This window comes from Lepus europaeus, chromosome 9 (assembly GCF_033115175.1).
Source record: "Lepus europaeus isolate LE1 chromosome 9, mLepTim1.pri, whole genome shotgun sequence".
In the NCBI taxonomy this organism is placed as follows: Eukaryota; Metazoa; Chordata; class Mammalia; order Lagomorpha; family Leporidae; genus Lepus; species Lepus europaeus.
Window position 1 is genome coordinate 74,306,639 of NC_084835.1, and position 21,024 is coordinate 74,327,662.

General features: G+C 41.0%; 1 protein-coding gene across 5 annotated transcripts in view; it reads right to left on the bottom strand.

The window, feature by feature from the left end:
- The window catches only part of SS18 (SS18 subunit of BAF chromatin remodeling complex), a 92,609-nt gene that overhangs the window by 46,092 nt on the left and 25,493 nt on the right, over positions 1-21,024 (bottom strand). The window lies entirely within an intron of this gene.

Consider the following 21,024-nt stretch of genomic DNA (forward strand, 5'->3'; position numbering starts at 1 on the left):
TTTGAAGGAGAAAGCAAATGGTTAGTTTCTTTCCAAACCCCCATTTTTAAGCCTGCAGAGGGGAGGGAGGCATTATTCTTTGCAGATGTACTTCCGCTTTCTTTCTCAATGTTCTGCACATAGTGTCCATTCCTATAACTTTAGTCATTCTCATCCTCCCACATTTTTGATGGCCAGTTAGTTACTGTGTACTTTTTCCAGATTTTAGACACACAATTTCCCTGACACAGTTAACAGATACACACTGTTCATTAAACACCACTCAAATTTCCCATGGTTCAACAATCATTAACATTTAGAGAAATAACCAAATGCTATGCAACAGCACCCATTTAAAAATCAGCATTTTGGGGCCAGTATTGTGGCATAGCAGCTATACCACCTGCAATGCTAGGGACACAAGTTCAAGTCCCAGCTGCTCCACTTCCAATTCAGCTTCCTACAAATGGCTTGGGAAAAGCAACAGAAGGTGGCCCCAGTGCTTGGGCCCCTGCTACCTACGTGAGAGTCCAGGAAGAAGCTCTTGCCTCCTGGCTTCAGCTTGGCCCAGCCCTGGCCATTATGGCCATTTGGTGAATGAACTAGCGAATGGAAGATCTCTCTTTGTCTCTGTAACTCTTTCAAATAAATAAAATAAAAATCAGAATTTTGGCACTGGTGTTGTGGCACAGCAGGTAAAGTACCTGCCTGCAATGCCAGCATCCAAAACAGGTGCTGGTTTGTGTCCCAGCTGCTCCACTTCTGTTCCAGCTCCCTGCTAATGGCCTGGGAAAAGCAGCAGAAGATGGCCTAAATGTTTGGGCCCCCACCACCTCATAGAAAAAGGACATATGGGCCGGCGCCGTGGCTCAACAGGCTAATCCTCCGCCTTGCGGCGCCGGCACACCGGGTTCTAGTCCCGGTCGGGGCACCGATCCTGTCCCGGTTGCCCCTCTTCCAGGCCAGCTCTCTGCTGTGGCCAGGGAGTGCAGTGGAGGATAGCCCAAGTGTTTGGGCTCTGCACCCCATGGGAGACCAGGAGAAGCACCTGGCTCCTGCCATCGGAACAGCGCGGTGCGCCGGCCGCAGCGCGCTACCGCGGCGGCCATTGGAGGGTGAACCAACGGCAAAAAGGAAGACCTTTCTCTCTGTTTCTCTCTCTCTCACTGTCCACTCTGCCTGTCAAAAAAAAAAAAAAAAAGAAAAGAAAAAGGACATATGCACCAGTCATTTTAGTTCCTTGCCTGAAAGTAAATCAAATTCCCTGATGGACTCTACCCCTGCATTCTTTCGGGAGACCAGTTCAGTCCCACACCTTGTACTCTTCCCCACCCTACACTCTGAATTTTTTTCCAAGTTTGAAAGCCCATGAAAATCCTATAAGAAACTCCCCTCCAACTACTGCCCCACCCCATCCAGACCCTTTGTCCACCCTAAGATGTTAGAGGCCCAGCCCACTAGAGGACTGTGCCCTCCTTCACATATTGAGTCTGTCTGCACGCTGGCAGTTGGACACCTCTGCAAATTTATTTTCCCTTGAATACATTCGTTTTGGCTATGAGTTCATAATCATCTCTTCCCTGTTCAGTTTCCCTTTTCCTTACATTATACACATGGGAGACCTGGAAGAAGCTCCTGGCTTCAGCCTGGCCCAGTCTGGCCAAAGCTGCCATCTAGGGAGTGAATCAGCGGATAGAAGACCGCTGTGGCGTAGCGTAGCGGGTAAAGCCACCGTGACCTGCAGTGCCGGCGTCCCATATGTGTGCCGGTTCGAGTCCCAACTGCTCCACTTCCAATCCAGCTCTCTGCTATGGCCTGCGAAAGCAGCAGAAGATGGCCCAAGTCCTTGGGTCCACGCACGTGCATGGGAGACCCAGAAGAAGCCCCTGGCTCCTGGCATCGGATCGGCACAGCTCTGGCCATTGCAACCAACTGGAGAGTGAACCAGCAAATAGAAGACCTCTCTCTCTCTCTCTCTCTGCCTCTCCTCTCTGTATATAACTCTTTCAAATAAATAAATAAATCTTAAAAAAAAAAAAAACAGTGAACTCATTTTCTTGTACTTGAACTTATAAAACATACTTACTGCTTATTACCATCATTATAGAGTAGCTTGTATCAAACTACCCTTCCTACTAATTAAAGTCATAAAAATCTAGATAAAATGTAAAAGCTTGTTTATAGTCACTAAACAGAACTTACAAAAAAGTAACAGTAGGGGCTACAACTCCTGAAAGAAAGGAAGTATGTAAGGCCAGCTCTACAATTACCTTAGTTTTTTCCTAAGTTTCTTCTGTAACAGGGGAATAGAGCCCAATTAGAAAGCATTATTCCTACTAGACTGAGAAAAAAGCATTAGTTTTTTTACTATCACAAAGCAGAAAATGAAAGAAGAAAATCCCAGAGAGAAGGAATCACAAAGATAGGAGATGAAAGAGCTGAGCAGATTCCGGATGCTGTCTTCTGCGAGGGAGACAAAGATTGGATTGTAGGTCCCACCAAGTTAGAGAGGTCTTTACAAACATCTCAAGCTACCTATTGAGACTTCAGGAAAGCCTCACTTTAGATTAAGGTCAAAACTGAAATAGGCTAACCCTAAAAATTCTTCTAATCAACCTTCAATAGACTTAAGGTGATCTCCTAGTACTTCATATACCAAAAGAAAACGTAGTCCTCTCTGGAGGAAAACATGAACCAGAGCTTCTGTAATTGTTCATCCACAATGTCTGGTATTCTATTAAAAATTACAAGGCATTCTAAAAAACAAGAATAAATGGTCAAAACCTAGTAGGATGGTTATAACAATAACATAAAAATAAAAACTACAGAAAACAAGTATTGGCAAGAATATAAAGAAACAAACTCTTATATGCTGGTGGGAATGTAAAAGGGTACAGCCACTGTGGAATACTATTTGGCAGTTCCTCAAAAAGTTAAACATACAGTCACCATATGATCTAGCCAGTCCATTGCTGTTACATATTCAAGAGAATTAAAAACACATATTCATGGGACCACCATTGTGGCATAGCAGGTAAAGCTACCACGGGCAATACTGGCATTCCATATGGGTGCCACTGCTCCACTTCTCATCCAGTTCCTTGTTAATGAGCCTGGGAAAAGCAGCAGAGGATGGACGAAGTCCTTGGGCCCCTGCACACATGTGGGAGACCTAGATGAAGTTCCTGGCTCCTGGCTTGGGGCCATTTAGGGAGTAAACCAGCAGACAGAAGACCTCTCATCCCCTCTCTGTAAATGCTGCCTTTCAAACAAAAGTCTTTTAAAAACCCACATAATTCACATAAAACTTGTACACAAATATTCACAGTGGTATCATTACCTTGAAAGAAACAAAAATAAGTCAAGCAACTAATTTTTCACCAGAAATAATGAAAACAGAAGGTAATAAAATGCTACCTCTAAAGCACTGAAAAAAAAATCAATCATGGGCCAATGTTGTGGCACAGTGGGTAAAGCAGCCACTGTCACACCAGCATCCCATATCAGAGTGCTGGTTCAAGTCTGGGTATTCCTATTTCAATTCAGCTTCCTGCTAATGTGCCTGCGAGGGCAGTGGATGACACCTCCACATACTAAGACGCTTGTGGTCTCTCCAAATGGGAGACCAGAATGGAGTTAATGGCTTCTAGCTTTGGCCTAACCCATACCTGGCCGTTGCCAACATTTTGTAAGTGAACTAGTAAATGCAAAATCTCTGTCCTTCTCTCTCTGTCGCTTTCAAATAAATAAATAAAGCTTTAAAATAAAATCAACCGAGAATTCTATACTAAGAAAAAATATCCTTCCAACACAAAAATGAAATAAAAGTAGCTTCATGTGAACAAAAGCTAAGAGAACTTGTTACAAAAGAAGAGATTTCATCAAACACAGAATGGGAAGAGTTAAAGGAAAAATGACAAAGTAAAGCATCACCTTACTAAGAAAATACTGGCAGGGTCGGCACCATGGCATAACGGGTAAAGCCACCACCTACAATGCTGGCATCCCATATAGGCACCGGAGACCTGGAAGAAGCTCCTGGCTTCAGCCTGGCCCAGCCTGGCCAAAGCTGCCATCTAGGGAGTGAATCAGCAGATGGAAGACCGCTGTGGCGTAGCAGGTAAAGCCACCGTGACCTGCAGTGCTGGCATCCCATATGCGTGCCGGTTCGAGTCCCGACTGCTCCACTTCCAATCCAGCTCTCTGCTATGGCTTGGGAAAGCAGCAGAAGGTGGCCGAAGTCCTTGGACCTCTGCACTTGTGTGGGAGACCCAGAAGAAACCCCTGGCTCCTGGCTTCAGATCAGCAGAGCTCCAACCATTATGGCCATCTAGGTCTTCCATACCAGCAGATGGAAGACCTCTCTCTCTCTCTGCCTCTGCCTGTCACTCTGCCTTTCACATAAATAAATGAATCTTAAAAAAAAAAAAAAAAGAAAGAAAGAAAATATTGGGTATGGACGTTTGGTCTAGGGGTTAAAGATGCCTATGTCTTATATGCATATTGGTTTGATACCCATCTCAAACTCCTAACCCACCTTTTCCCAGGCCAACCAGCAGCGAGCTATATCAGAAGTAGAGCAGCCAGGACACAAACCAGTGCCCATAAGGGATGCCAGAGTCGCACGTGGTTCCTTTACCTACTGTGCCACAAAGCCAGCCCCATAAATGTTGCTTTCTTTAAAATATATTTACTTATTTATTTGAAAAGCGGAGTGACTGAGAGAGGGAAAGGCAGAGATTTTCATCTGCTGCTTTACTCCCCAAATAATCGCAACAGCCTGACTGCTCCAGGCCAAAGCAAGGAGGCAACAATTCCATCCAGAAACCCCACATGGATAGCAGAGCCCAAACACTTCAACCATTTTAGTAGAGAGCTGGATGGGAAGCAGAGCAGCCAGGACTGAAACCAGAGCTCTGATATGTGATGCCAGCATGGCAAGTGGCAGCTTAACCTGCCATCCCACAACACTGGCTCTTATTTCTATGTATTTCCACAAATAATTGGAACATGAAATTTAATGGTATCCAAAAAATCAAATAATTAGAAGTAAACAACATGAAATATGCAATACCTTTACATTGAAACATTGCTGAGAGAAATTAAAGAGTTTACTAAACAGAAGAAAATATGATCTTCATTCACTGGAAGATTCAATACTGTGAAGATAAACAGTTCCCCTGATGTGGACCTAGAGATTCCATGCAATCTCAATCAAAATCCCAGTATGCTTTTCGCAGAAATTCACAAGCTTACAAGTATATATGGAAATGTAAAGGACTTAACATTCAAGACAATCTTACAGAACAACACTATCAGATGTGAAGACTTAATATAAGCTAAAATACTTAAGACATGTGATTAGTGTAATGATAGACAAACTGACCTATAGAACAAAACAGTTGAGAAATAACACACACATATGGTCACAACAAAACAATTTACATTCAGTGGTGAAAAAATCATTTTTCCAATTAATGGTATGAATCAATTGGCAATGTGATGAACAAAAATGAACCTTGTGAGGCCTGTGTTGGTGGCACAGCAGGTTAAACTGTCACTGGAAAGCCTGCTTTCCATTTCAGAGTGCCTGGTGCAAGTCCCAGCTACTCCTCATTTTAGGTATATGATGGCCCAAGTATTTTGGTTGGTGGGAGACCCAGATAAAGTTCTTGGCTTCTGGCTTCAGCCTAACCTCGCTTCAGCTGTTGTGGGCATTTGAAAAGTGAACCAGTAGATAGAAGATCTCTCTATCTCTCCTCTGTCACTCTGACTTTCCACTAAATAAACCTTTAAAAGAATAATGAATCTTAACTCCTAGCTCAGATCATACACAATTTAGTTTGCAATAACTCATGGATAAACAAATGTTTAGAAGAGAATATAGGCATATATTCAAGACCTTGATATATGAAAAATTTCTTAAACAGGATACAGAATTACCCATTTTTATTTTTCATTTATTTTTGACAGGCAGAGATAGACAGTGAGAGAGAGACAGAGAGAAAGGTCTTCCTTTCCATTGGTTCAACCCCTAAATGGCCGCTATAGCCAGCGCGCTATGCCGATCTGAAGCCAGGAGCTAGGTGCTTCCTCCTGGCCTCCCATGCGGGTGCAGAGCCCAAGCACTTGGGCCATCTTCCACTGCCTTCCCGGGCCACAGCAGAGAGCTGGACTGGAAGAGGAGCAACCAGGGACAGAACCCAGTGCCCAACCAGGACTAGAACTCCAGGTACCAGCGCCGCAGGCAAAGGATGAGCCAAGTGAGCCGCAGTGCCAGCCAAGAATTACTCATTTAAAAAAAAAAACACTGGCCGGCGCCGCGGCTCACTAGGCTAATCCTCCGCCTTGCGGCGCCGGCACACCGGGTTCTAGTCCCGGTCGGGGCACCGGATTCTGTCCTGGTTGCCCCTCTTCCAGCCCAGCTCTCTGCTGTGGCCAGGGAGTGCAGTGGAGGATGGCCCAAGTGCTTGGGCCCTGCACCCCATGGGAGACCAGGAGAAGCACCTGGCTCCTGCCATCGGATCAGCGCGGTGCGCCGGCCGCATTGCGCCTACCGCGGCGGCCATTGGAGGGTGAACCAACGGCAAAGGAAGACCTTTCTCTCTGTCTCTCTCTCACTGTCCACTCTGCCTGTCAAAAATAAAAAATAAATAAATAAATAAATAAATTTAAAAAAAAAAACACTGGTGATGGAGCCAGCGCTGTGGTACAGCGGGTTAATACCCTGGCCTGAAGTGCTAGCATCCCATATGGGTGCCGGTTCTAGTCCCGGCTGCTCCTCTTCCAATCCAGCTCTCTGCTATGGCCTGGGAAAGCAGCAGAAGATGGCCCAAGTCCTTAGGCCCCTGCACTCACGTGTGAGACCTGGAAGAAGCTTCTGGCTCCTGGCTCCAGATTGGCGCAGCTCCGGCCATTGCAGTCAATTGGGGAGTGAAACATCAGTTGGAATATCTCTCTCTCTCTCTCTCTCTCTCTGCCTCTCTCCTCTCTCTAACTTTCATATAAATAAATAAATTTTAAAAAAAATACAAAACACTGATGAACCAGACTTCATTTAAATTAGAAACTTTGTTCAGACAATATTAAAAAAGAGAATTAAAAGGCAATTTTCAAATTATGAGATGGTATGTGCAATATACTCATATATAGTTCAACAATAAAGATATCCTATAAATCAATTTTAAAAACAAACAGAAAAGGAACATCAGAAAACTTTTTGTGATGACAGCATTGTCTAGGTATCTGGACTGCAGTGATAGTTAAATGAATTTGTCAACATATATCTATCTACAGACTTCAAATGAGTAAATGTTATTTTACCTACTTCAAATGTCATTCCTTTTTTTATTTTTTATTTTTCTGTTTTCAAATGTCATTTCCCTCCATGACCACCAGAAAATCTTTCCATGATCACAGGATAATCTGGCTCCCATTACCTTTCTCCCATGGACCCAAGTGCAACACTTAATTTTTTTTTATTTATTTTTATTTTTAGACAGGCAGAATTAGACAGTGAGAGAGAGAGAGAGAGAGAAAAGTCCTTCTTTTCCGTTGGTTCACCCCCCAATGGCCGCTGTGGCCAGTACACAGCGCCGATCTAAAACCAGGAGCCAGGTGCTTCCTCCCGGTCTCCCATAAGGGTGCCAGGGCCCAAGCACTTGGGCCATCCTCCACTGCCCTCCCAGGCCACAGCAGAGAGATGGACTGGAAGAGGAGCAACCAGGACAGAATCCGGTGCCCCGACCGTAACTAGAACCCGGGGTGCCGGCGCCACAGGCGCAGGATTAGCCTAGTGAGCCGAGGCACCGGCCCCAGGTACAACACTTATGACAGTTGTAATTTCAAATGTGTTTGTGTGATTACTTCATGTTTGTCTTCCCCACTATATCTTAAGTTCTGCAAGTGTTGGGTCCATCATTATATTTGCTTATTACCGGAACTTCCAATCATCTAGTATCAATAGATATACTAAAATATTATTTTGTAATATAAGCCTTTCAACATCAAATTAGGAACAAGTATCTGTCAACTTTCATCAGTTTTTTTAATTGTCAAAATTGCCTACTCCACCCTTCACATCTCTACTTGGAACTCACAGGCATCAATCACTAATACAGTCCCACCCTCAAATTGCTTTTCCAGAGCCTTAAGTATGGCAATTCCATCTCTCCAGCTGCTCTGCCAAAAACCATCTCTAACATCTTTTTCATCACCTGCCACCTACAATTTTTATTATACCCTTTGAGTTCCATCTTTAAAACAGACCCCAAAAATGACTACCTATACTACCATTTCTTCTACCACCATGTAGGTAAAGCCACCATAGCATCTCTGAGATTATTACAATAGCCTGCTAACTGGATTCTCTGCTTCAATCCATGCTCCTATATGGTATATTTTCAACACAGTAGTCAGAATGAGCTTGTTAAAACACATTATTCATTCTCTTAAAATCTTCCAACAGCTTCCAATGTTAAAGTCAAATTCCTCACAATAGCATATGAGACTCTATACGACCTGTCCACACCATCTCTGTCCCTCATTTACTCTGTTCCAGTCATGATGAACTTCATGCCCTCTCACCTCTTTTCCTCTGCATGAAACACTAATTCTCAAGTCTTCACTCAAATGTCACCTTCTCAATGTATCTACCTGATCACTCCATTTCATATTGCAAATTACAGCCCCAGCTTCCTAATAATTTCCCTGCTTTATTGTTTTCCTTTCCATACCTCTTAGCATCTTTCAACCTGCTCTACGATCTGCTTACTTCTTCTACCTGCCATGTCTGACATAACATAAAACCCAAGAGAGCGGCCGACATTGTGTCACAGTGGGTTAAACTGCAGACTGTGACACCAGCATGCCATATGAGCTTCAGTTCAAGTCATGATCCAGTTTCCTACTAATATGCCTAAGAAAGATGGCTTAAGTACTTGGTCCCCTGTCACCCATTTGGGAGACCTGGATGGAGTTCCACCTTCCTGGCTTCAGCCTGGTCTAGACCTGGCCATTGCAGCCATTTGAGGAGTGAATCAGCATATAGAAAATCTATCTGTGTGTCTTAGTCTCTCTCAAGTTATTCTATCTTTCAAATAAATAAATCCTAAAAAAAGGAAAAACCTGAGGAGTATCTATTAATAAATATTTCAAAAGTACCTAATAACTTCTACATAACATATTGTGGATATTAAATACTTGGTAATTAATGAGTTAATTTTAAATGATTGATCATAAAATTAAAAAATTATTTTCAATATTTCTTTTGAATATAAATGTATCACAAAATACAGTTTTCTATTTAATAATCCTTCTGTGTAACTATAATGAACATAACTGTTGTTAATACAGTTCCCCACAAGGAGGCACTAAAATGACACAGAAATAAATGACATTAAAGTATTCAAAATATGTATTCAAAATACATACATATCAGTATTTTTTATTTGCTCTGTTTTTATATCACTATTTTGATATCAGTTTCTCACATTGCTAAAGAAATAACTTCTATACACACAGACAAAAAACTTCTTTACATACAAACAAAAGCACCTGATTAGTCAACCAAGACCTGATCCAAAAACCCCACTGATACCATACTTGCCTTACTTCCTTATCCTCAGTTTCCCAAAAATAAGGTTGACACATACCTGAAACATTTTAGGAATGTTCCCTCTATTCTTCATTTAAGGATGCCTTCAGGGGTAGCCTTGCATTTATGCAGACTTTAGGCTCTACCAGACTTTAATAATCTCATCAATTGTCATCATCATGTCATCTTGACATGACAAAGACAACAGGATCTAGTCTTACCATAAAACTTGATCAGCTGAACTTGCATAATTAATATTCTCCACCTATTTTCACAGTATGATGGTTCTCCAAATTTCCTAAGGCCTTAGGAATTAGAATGTTTTACCTACTAGCTATATTCTCCCCCGTTTTAGTACAAGTTTCCTCTTTAAATTCTATTCCATGAAACAGCAAGCATTCCTAACATAACAAATCCAATAGTACACCTTATCTCAGTTCTGAAATACAAGGTCTACTCAACCCTGATGTTAATCACTAAACAGTCAGTAGGATTTCCTATATATGTGAATAGAAAGTAATTGCTTTATTCTTCCCAGAATAGGGGAATTTGCAGGACTATATTTCAATATTAAAAAAAAAAGAATAAAAGCAAAACTAGGGGGCAAACCCTGTGGCACAGCAGGTTAAAGCCCTTGCCTGCAGTGCTGGAATCCCATATGGTCGCTGGTTCAAGTCCCAGCTGCTCCACTTCCAATCCAGCTCCTTGCTAATGAGCCTGGGAAAGCAGTGGAGGATGGCCCAAATCCTTGGACCTCTGCACCCATGTGGGGGACCCAGAAAAAGCTCCTGGCTCCTGGCTTTGGATCAGCTCATCTCTGGCCATTGCAGCCATTTGGGGAGTCAATCAGATGATGGAAGATCTCTGTCTTTACCTCTCTCTGTAACTCTTTGAAATAAAATAAATCTTTTAAAAACAAAAGAAAGAAAAAATAATGCACACCAAAAAACAAGGCAAGATGGGACTCTAAGCCTTTCATAAAATCGTAACAAGAAACCAGTATTATAGTATAGTGGGTTAACCTATCACTTGCAATGTCAGCAACTCCTATCAGAACAGAACATCAGTTATGGTCCCAGATCATGGTTTAGATTCTGCTTCTTGCCAATGTGCCTGGGAAGGCAGAAGAAGATGGTCCAATTCCTTGGGCCCTTGCCACCCATGTGGGAGACCAGGATGGAACTCCTGGCTCCTGACTTCGGCCTGGCCCAGACCTGGCTGTTGTTGCCATTTGGAGGATCAAACAGTAGACAGATCTCTCCTTGTTACTCTTTCAAATAAGCAATCTCTTCTTTAAAAACTGTAGTAGGGGCCGGCATAGTGGCAAAACAGGTAAAGCCGCCATGTGCGACATTGGCATCCTATGTGGGCGCTTGTTCAAATCCCAGCTGCTACACACTTCCAATCCAGTTCTCTGCTAATGCACCTGGGACAACAGCAAAAGAAGGCCCAAGGACTTGTGCCCTGCACCCACGACGGAGACCAGGAGGAAGCTCCTGGCTCCAGGTTCTGGTCTGGCCAAGCTTGGGCCATTATGGCAATTTGGAAAGTAAACCAGCAAATGCAATATCTCTCTCGCCTTCTCTGTAACTCTGCCTTTCAAATAAGTAAAATAAACCTTATTTTTAAAATTGTACTAATAATAATGCTGCTAAGAAAAGGAAGATACCAGGAAAACTTCAAGAGGTTCATAGAAAATGGAATTTAAAGGTGAGTTTATTTTGGTACAAAAATTTCAAAATCATGCAGTTTTTTTTCACAATGTACACTTTCCATAAACTTCTTGAATTCCTTCTGCATGCATGGATTTCAAAAATTTTGCATAAAAATAAACTTATCTAATTCCATTTTCCCACAAACCCAGTAAAGTACCCTCATGTGTTTAATCTTATATTTATTTTGTAAATACTTTTATATCTATACCAGTTTGTTTAAATTATGGAAAGTAACATGTGCTTATTACCAAAAAAAAAAAAAAAAAAAAAAAACCCTGGAAACAGTACAAATGAGAATCACTGTGAAAGCTAGGCATGCATAACTTCAAAAAAAATTTTTTTTCATAGATTTATTTGAGGCAGAGGCAGAGAGAGAGAGAAAGAGACAGTGAGAGAGAGAGAGAGATCTTCCATCTGCTGGTTCATTCCCCAGATGGCCGCAACGGCCGAAGCTGAGCCGATCCGAAGCTGGAGCCAAGAGTTTCTTCCAGGTATCCTATGCAGGTGCAGGGGTACAAAGACTTGGGCCATCTTCTACTATTTTCCCAGGCCATAGCAGAGAGCTGGATCTGAAGTGGAGCAGCCGAGACATGAACTGTTGCCCACATAGGATGCTAGCACTGTAGGCAGCGGCTTTACCTGATATGCCACAATGCCAAAAGCATTCTTAAAAATCACATTCATATATGCATTTTTTTTAAGTAGGGCCATATCATTCTAGTAGTTAAGAGGCCCACATCCCACATCAAAATGCCTGGGATCACTTCCTGGTTCCAGATCCTAACTCCATCTTGTTGCTAATGCAGACCACAGGAAGCAGAGGTAATGGCTCAAATATTGGGTTCCTGCCACCCATGTGGAAGACCTGGAGAGCATCACAGATCCTAGTTTCAACTTCTGACCTGGCCCAGCCATTGTGGACATTAGGAAAGTTAACCATTGGATGGGAGCTCTATATTTTCTATCTTTACCTCTCAAATATTTTCTTAAAAAAGTGCAGAATTCAACTGAATAGCTGAAACAGCTTTTAACTCATCCTCAATACTGACTTTTTTTTTTTTTTTTTTTTTTTTTTTTGCTAATATAAAAAATTCTTTGAGGGGCCGGTGCTGTGGCACAGCAGGTTAACACCCTGGCCTGGCCTACGTGGGCGCTGGTTCAAGACCCGGCTGCTCCTCTTCCAATCCAGCTCTCTGCTATGGCCTGGGAAAGCAGTAGAAGATGGCCCAAGTCCTTGGGCCCCTGCACCCACACGAGAGACCTGGAAGAAGCTCCTGGCTCCTAGCTTCGGATTGGTGCAGCTCCTGCAGTTGTGGCCAAATGGGGAGTGAACCAGCGGATGGAAGACCTCTCTCTTTCTCTGCCTCTCCTTTCTGTGTAACTCTGATTTTCGAATGAATAAATCTTTTTTAAATAAAAAAATGCTTTGATAAATAGCTTTGAATACCTTTGTGTACATCTGTAAATAATTACAAATTCCTTAATTTCCAATATTTGGGTTATTTTCTTTCTCAGCTATACAACAAGGAAGTTTTGTTCTTTTTAGGGATAAGCTAGATACATTATTTTCAAGTTTTTTAAGTTTTTTTTAAGTTTCTTAGTTTTTTAAGTTTCTTAGTACTTTTGAAAGCTATTTTCACTTATTTTAATTCAGTTCTATAAAATCAATTACATACACACACACATACATAAACATTCTAATCTAATATATATTAACCTCTTTCTTTACATATCTGGACTCAATTATTTTCCTGAATTTTATATACACTGTCCACAAACAGTTAACATGATTTTTTCCTAACCTATCTGAAAAATAAGGATGTTGCGGCCGGTGCCGCAGCTCAATAGGCTAATCATCCGCCTGTGGTGCCAGCACCCTGGGTTCTAGTCCCGGTCGGGGCGCCAGATTCTGTCCTGGTAGCTCCTCTTCCAGTCCAGCTCTCTGCTGTGGCCCAGGAAGGCAGTGGAGGATGGCCCAAGTGCTTGGGCCCTGCACCCGCATGGGAGACCAGGAGGAAGCACCTGGCTCCTGGCTTTGGATCAGTGTGGTGCGCCGGCAGCAGCACGCTGACAGCAGCGGCCATTGGGGGGTGAACCAACAGAAAAGGAAGACCTTTCTCTCTGTCTCTCTCTCTCACTGTCCACTCTGCCTGTCAAAAAAATTAAAAATACAAAAAAAAAGGATGTTGCTAAAATGCTTCCTTATTATAAATTTCCATAACACATCAATTTTCTATGAAACATAGGGCTATCTGCTCTTTGCCTAATCCTCACGAGCAGAACTAACCAATTATTCTGTTTATGACGTGCTTTTTTTTTTTAATATTCATTTAATTATTTCAAAGGCAGAGTTAGAGATGAAGAGGTCTTCTATCCTCTAGTTCACTTTCCAAATGGCTACAACAGCCAGGGCTGGACCAGACCAAGCCAGAAGCTTCATCCAGGTCTCCCACAAAGGCACAGGGGACCCCAGCACTTGGGTCATCTTCTGTTACTTTTCCTAGGCCATTAGCAAGGAGCTGGATCATAAGTGGAGCAACTGCGACTTGAACCAATGCCCACAGAGGAAGCCAGCACTTGCAGGTGGTGGCTTAACCTACTTCACCACAGTGCTAGCTCCGCTAAAAAACTTTATATGCACAGTATTCCTAAAATAGCATGTACAAGTACTATATCATAAAATAACTTGTTATCTTTCAATTCACAGAATCATTTAACATATAAAAGGTTTGTTTTACATTTCTAAAGGATTCAAATCTATCTTTGTTAATGGTTTCCTTCTTATAGTCCCAATAAAGTCTTCCTTACCTTCAAGATCAGATATATATTGATGTTTTAAGTTTTACTGAATCTCATCAAAATAATCACTTCAAAGACATTTCTTCTCCTTTTTAGTTTCAAAACATCTTAATTAGGCATGTTTTATTGTGTATCAGCATTCCAAATGAAAGAGACAAAGACTTGGAGACCACGCTGAGGCAGATGGGTTTAAGTCTGATAACCACCACATTTCTGACAAAAATAACTAAATATACTACTCTCTAGGGACACAAAATATGAAAATATAGAATGTGGACAATTTTTTTTCTACAAGAAACAATAGAGAGGAAGAGAGAAAATGAGTTTTGTCCATATTGTTGAGAAGCCTGTTGAGTATCAAAATGGATATGTCTACTGGAAGCTAGGTTCACTTATCACACTCAAGAAGATTCCTATTTGGGAACCATCAGTGGATCCTGAAGTCAAGAATACAGAAAACCAGGAAATGGATGAAATGTCACAGGAAAGACTGTGTAAGGTGAGAAAACGTTCAAGAATGGAACATCAACATTTGATAGGCACACTGAAGATGAGTTGAGCAGCCAAAGAAGTAAAAAGAAAATCATCACAAATGCAAGGAATAAGTTTCAAAGGAAAACAGCATTATCATACTTACCAAATAGACAACATTATCATGTTTAGCAAACACTTAAAACATTATTCAAATGATGTCAACATTTAAAGAAAGTTCTTTACATTACTTTAAATGAGAATATAAACTTTCATTTTCTAGAAAATTTAATTAAAAAATAAGGTACTGAGCAGTGCACATAGCAAGGTTCTATTTGTATGGGAAAGGGGCAAGTACTCCTAGGCATTTATACTTGCTTTTATTTGCACAAAAAGCAGGTGCAAGACAGAAATGGGAGTAGGTTTTTAATATGATTTTCTGCAGTTTTTAATGGTCTAACCTCAATGTATCATCTATGCTAAAAATGTAGGTAGAAGCTATATATTGCTCTTCTTCAAAATGTTTCATTGCTCTAGATACATAATTCTTCACATCTTGGATCACATCTATAAAAAGCAAGTTCTAGGAGCCGGCATTGTGGTACAGCAGGTTAAATCCCTGGCCTGAAGCACCGGCATCCCATACGGGCGCCAGTTCAAGTCCCGGCTGCTCCTCTTCCAATCCAGCTCTCTGCTATGGCCTGGGAAAGCAGTAGAAGATGGCCCAACTCCTTGGGCCCCTGCACCCATGTGGGAGACCCAGAAGAAGCTCCTGGCTCCTGGCTTCGGATCGGCACAGCTCCGGCCATTGTGGCCATCTGGGGAGTGAACCAGCGGATGGAAGACCTCTCTCTCTGTCTCTGCCTCTCTCTGTAACTCTTTCAAAATAAATAAAATAAATCTTAAAAAAAAAAAAAAAAGCAAATGCTATATTATCAAATTTTAGTCAGTGAAGTACCTTAACAATGCTTTGCCAGGCAGGGCATGTGTTGAATCAAAATTAATCCATTATCATTTTTACTGAAGCTTGTGGAAGTTATAGTTAAGTCAAGTGATGCCAAGGGCTGCCCAGAACATCAAGTGTGACATCACCAAAAAAGTACAACTCAGGACATGAAAAACTATATAAAATGCAAGCTACTAAGAGTTCATATTTTATTCTTTGTATAAAACATTAAATAAAAATTTTGAGTATATTTAATAAATTCAAAATTCAGGAAGTATATAACTGGCTAAACTGGAAATTCCTTTGGTTTGGATAGTTTTGATGTCCCCCAAAGGTTCATGTGCTGGGAGTTTACTCACCTGAGTGGTGGTGTTGAGCTGATGGAACCCTTAAGAGAAGGGGCCTCATAGGAGTTAGTTTAGGTCACTGGGGATATCATCCTTCAGAACAGATTGATGTAGTTCTTGCAGGATAGCCAGTTCTCACAAGATCAGGTTGTTAGAAAAAGAGCAAGTCCAGCTAGTAAATCCCTCTAGCTTCCTGTCTCACCATGTGATCTTTCCCCCTCAAAAATGCTCCCATTATGATGCCATCCACCATACTGTGATATAGCCAGAAAGCCCTTACCAGAGCCCAGCAGACACTGGTGCACGGCTCTTGAATCTCTAGCACTATGAGTCAAGAAATCTTTCTTAAAAAACAAAGTACTCATCTTTGGGTACTGTTGTACAACAGAAAACAGAGGAAGGCAGAAATATTTTTAAATGAGTTCAATGAAAAGAAAAGAAGTTCTAATTGGCTTTCAATCACCTTTTTAAGATCAAAATATGCTTTTATGTACTAAATAAATAGTACCACTTTGGGTCTCTAGTCTCACTTGTATTTTACATCTATTCAGTAACTGAGTCTTAGAAGCATACTTCATATACTACTGAATCAACACTTCTTTTATAATTCCAAATTGCATTCTACCTTCATCTTCATCATCAATATTTACTGAGTACTTCTTACATACTATTCACTGTGGACTGTTATAAGTCTCATTATGTATTTCTCATTATAGTATTATCTTTCTCACACTGTAAAAATGATTCATGGTACCCAACATCAAATAAAGTTGATTCTGCAGGAATGTAAATTGTATTTTTCTGAAGTTTTCTACCTCCTCAGAACGTCACTGGATACTCCACTTGAAAAACATGGGAGGTTCTCAGTCCCTAACTGAAAAGTAGAATCTCTTGAAAAGTTGTTTTTTTTTTTTTTTTAATATTCATTTATTTGAAAGGCAGAGTTACACAGAGAGAGATCTTCCAACCAATGGTTCACTCCCCAAATGGCAGCAATGACCAGGCTAGACCAGACCAAAGCCAGGAGCCAGGAACTTCTTCCAGGTCTCCCACTGCTTTCCCAGGCACATTAGCAGGGAGCTGGATCAGAAGTGGGGCAGTCAGGACTGGAACCAGCATCCATATGGGTTGCTGGCATCACAGGCATGGCTTTACTCACTATGCCACAATGCTGGTCCCTTGAAAAGATTTTAAAACACATTGACATAAAGCACAGTAAGGTGACTACAATTCACAGTAGTATATATTTTATAATTAACTAGAAGAGGGGATGGCATTATGGCACAGTGGGTTAAGCTGCAGCTGCAATGCCAGCATCCCATATGGGCAAGAGTTAAGTCCTTGCTGCTCTAGATCCCTGCTAATTCGCCTGGGAGAGCAGCAGAAGATGGACCAAGTACATGGACCCCCTCACCCATGCAGGAGATACAGATGAAGCTCCTGGCTCCTGACTTCAGCCTGGCCCAGCCTTGGCCGTTGTGGCCATTTAAGGAGTCAATCAGTGGATGGAAGCTAGCTCGCTTGCTCGCTCTCTATCACTTTCAAGTAAAAATAAATAACTCTCTGAGGGGGAAAAAAAAAACTAGGAGAGTTTTAACGTTCCCAACACAAAGAAATAATAAATGTTTAAGAACATGCTAATAATCCCAACTTGATAATTAAACTGTGTGTGTGTGTGTATACACAAGTATACTCAAATTATCATTATCACATGGTACCCCATAAATTTATAAATTATTTTATGTCAAATAAAAAATGTTTTTTCTTGACCAAAAACAAACAACTGGGACAGAGTACTCATTCTAGATTTAAAAAGTTCTCTAGATGCCTCTAAAGTACATCTAACACTAAAAAATAAACGAGACTACATGATTATCAGGATTTATTCCAACTCTATAAAATTTGATTCTACAGAAGTATGTTCAATTTTTATGCCTTAAAATAAACCACAATAGAAAGACTAATTCTCCCCAACTTGTACACAAAAAATTAATGAAATATTCTCAATTTAAATTATTCTCTCCTAATTTTTTACTAAATAAATGGTGCTTACCACTTAGTGTATGCTAATACTAGGAGATGATGAAAATAAATTTGTAATAAATGATGAGGCTAAAATTTTAAAAATGCAATTTCTTTACAATGTTTGAGAAGGAAAGATCTGTCCACATAACAGTCACATTTTCTGCTGGCAAAACTGTTCCTGGATCACATGATGATGATAATTATTTCAACAGTTTGTTTCAGAGAGAAAATACCAATTTTGAGGACTATTATTCAAATGATGACTCCAAATTTGACCAAGGCAGACGGGATTCTATGTACCTTCACTGAACAGAACCACAGTGTAGGCTTTTGGCACAGTGGTTAAGATGTCACTTGGGACACTGGCACCCCATATCTAAATGCCTGGTTTCAAGTCCAAGCTCTACCTGGACTCAAGTTCCACTTTGACTCTAATCTGATTCTGGTTTCCTGCTAAAATACACTATTATAACACACATTTCTTTTTCATATTCAAAAATCTCAAACTACAGTTGGAAACTATTCACCTTTCCTATTTCACCTTCAATCCACCTGCTTACTATCAGCAGATTTTTATTCCCTCTCCAGCTTCACTTTTATTGGTTCAACTCATTGTCAGATATACTTATTTCTAGGAGGATACACCATTTTATTTAAGATTTATTTTATTTACTTAAAAGGCAGAGTTAGAGAGACAGAGAGAGAAATCTTCCATTGGCTGGTTTAATCCCTGAATGGCCACAATGGCTAGGGTTAGGCCAGACTGAAAGCAAGAGCCAAGAGCTTCATCCAGGTCTCCTACATGGGTACAGGGGCCCAAGGACTTGGGCCATCCTCCACTGCCTTCTCAGGTGCATCAGCAGGATCTAGATCAAAAGTGGAGAAGCTGGGACTTAAACCAGTACCCATATGGGATGCCAGAATCACAGGTGGCAGCTTTACCCACTATACCACAATGCTAGCCCCTTGATATACTATGTCTAGTCTTCTTAAATCCTTTATTACTCAGCTATTCATACTGGTATTTTTAATGAAAACTTGAACATGCATTTTAAATTAAATTTTGACAAATATTAAGATGTAAAAATTTGATTTTATGATACCAAATGTCAGTATCTATATTTACTAGTAAAATGTGATTAAAAAAATAAGGTGAGGTAGACATTTGACATGGCAGGTTAAGATGCCACCTGGACACCTGCATCCTCTATCAAAGTCTCTGGGTTCGAGTCTGGCTCCATTACTAATTCCATAATCCTGATAATGGGCAACAAGTAATGGTTCAAGTACATAAGACCCTGCCACCCATGTGTGAGATCCAGGTTAAATTCTGGGCTCCTGGCTTCAGACTAGCCCAGCTCTAGCTGATGGGGGCATCTGAGGAGTGAAGGAGTGGATGGAAGATCTCTATCTCTGTCTCTTTGTCTTTCAAATAAATAATTTCTTAAAAAGTTATGGTCTGGGGACAGGCATTGTAGCACAGTGGGTTCAACTGCCACCAGCAGCAATCCATCCCAAATGGGCACCAGTCTGAGTCCTAGCTGCTCCACTTCCAATTCAGCTCCCTGCTAATGTGTTTGGAAAAGCAGCAAAAGATAGCCCACATGTTGGGGACCCTGCACCCATGTGGCAGACCTAGATGAAGTTTCTGGCTTCGGCCTGGCCAAGCCATTGTGGCCATTCGGAGGGTGAGCCAGCAGATAAAATGCCTCTCTCTTTCTCCCTCTGTGTAAACTTTGCCTTTCAAATAAATACATAAATCTTCAAAAAAGTTAATTAAAAAAAATAAGTTATAGTCCACGTAGTTTAATGGAGAACAATCAAGCATATAATTTATAAGAAGGCCGGCACCGTGGCTCAAAAGGCTAATCCTCCACCTAGCGGTGCTGGCACACTGGGTTCTAGTCCCAGTCGGGGCGCCGGATTCTATCCCGGTTGCCCCTCTTCCAGGCCAGCTCTCTGCTATGGCCCGGGAGTGCAGTGGAGGATGGCCCAAGTGCTTGGGCCCTGCACCCGCATGGGAGACCAGGAGAAGCACCTGGCTCCTGCTTTCGGATCAGCGCGGTGCGCTGCGGCACAGCGGCCATTGGATGGTGAATCAACGGCAAAAGGAAGACCTTTCTCTCTCTCTCTCTCTCTTTCTCTCACTGTCCACTCTGCCTATCAAAAAAAAAAAAAAAAATTCTAAGAAAAAAGAAAAGATTACCTATCCAAAATGTCCTCTTCTCCATCATCACTGACCTTTTTGAGAAGCCCAACCATAATGAGATACTGGTTTTGGTGAGTACATGATGTGAATCTATCATATTTTTCAGGCATGTTAGAACAGTCACAGTTACTTATATTACCATGGCAATAGTAAACTAAGTTCTTAACATGCCATTTAAACTTATAGTTTAGTCTTTCCAAAAGTAAATCTATTCATTTAACTTTTTAAAAACTTAACACATATTTACAGCACTAACATTAGGCAACAACTAAAAATTAGTAAAGCATTCATTTCTGTAACAATATAGTTATAAGACAACCAAACCAATACAGACTGTAAAATTTACTTTCAAGTTCTGTGAAGACCAAACCTAAGAGTAAATAAGTGAGATTTTTATTTCCATTCTATCCTAACAGCAACACTACATGATAGCATAAGGCACAAAATTTTCTTTCAGTAGGGCAAGGGTTCAAAGTTCAAGGCCACCATTTACTAACTACAAGTCCCTAGACAAGTAAATTAATCCATCTGAGACTCCATTTCCTCAACCACAGAATGGTACTAATATCTTAAAGGGTTCTAAAGATAAAATAAAGTATTTAAAGAATCCAATACACAGCAGTCATATTCCAAGTGCTAGTTATGTTCTCAAAGAATCAATCATTTCAGAAGCCATAAAAACAACTAGTATTCTCTGAACAGCAAAACAGAACTCAACTAGATCCACAAGTAACGAGAGATCAAACAACCCTCCACCAAAGATAACAAAAAAGCCAGATAATTTTTTTAAAAATATGATCAGATAAGAAAGAACAAAGTATTTTAAAAAAAAAAAAAAGATTAAGACAAGATTCAGGAAAAGAAAAAGAATCCAGAAACGACAGCTCCAACTTGGGAGGTACATTTGCTACGACTACACTGGCCTATCCGGAAAGCCA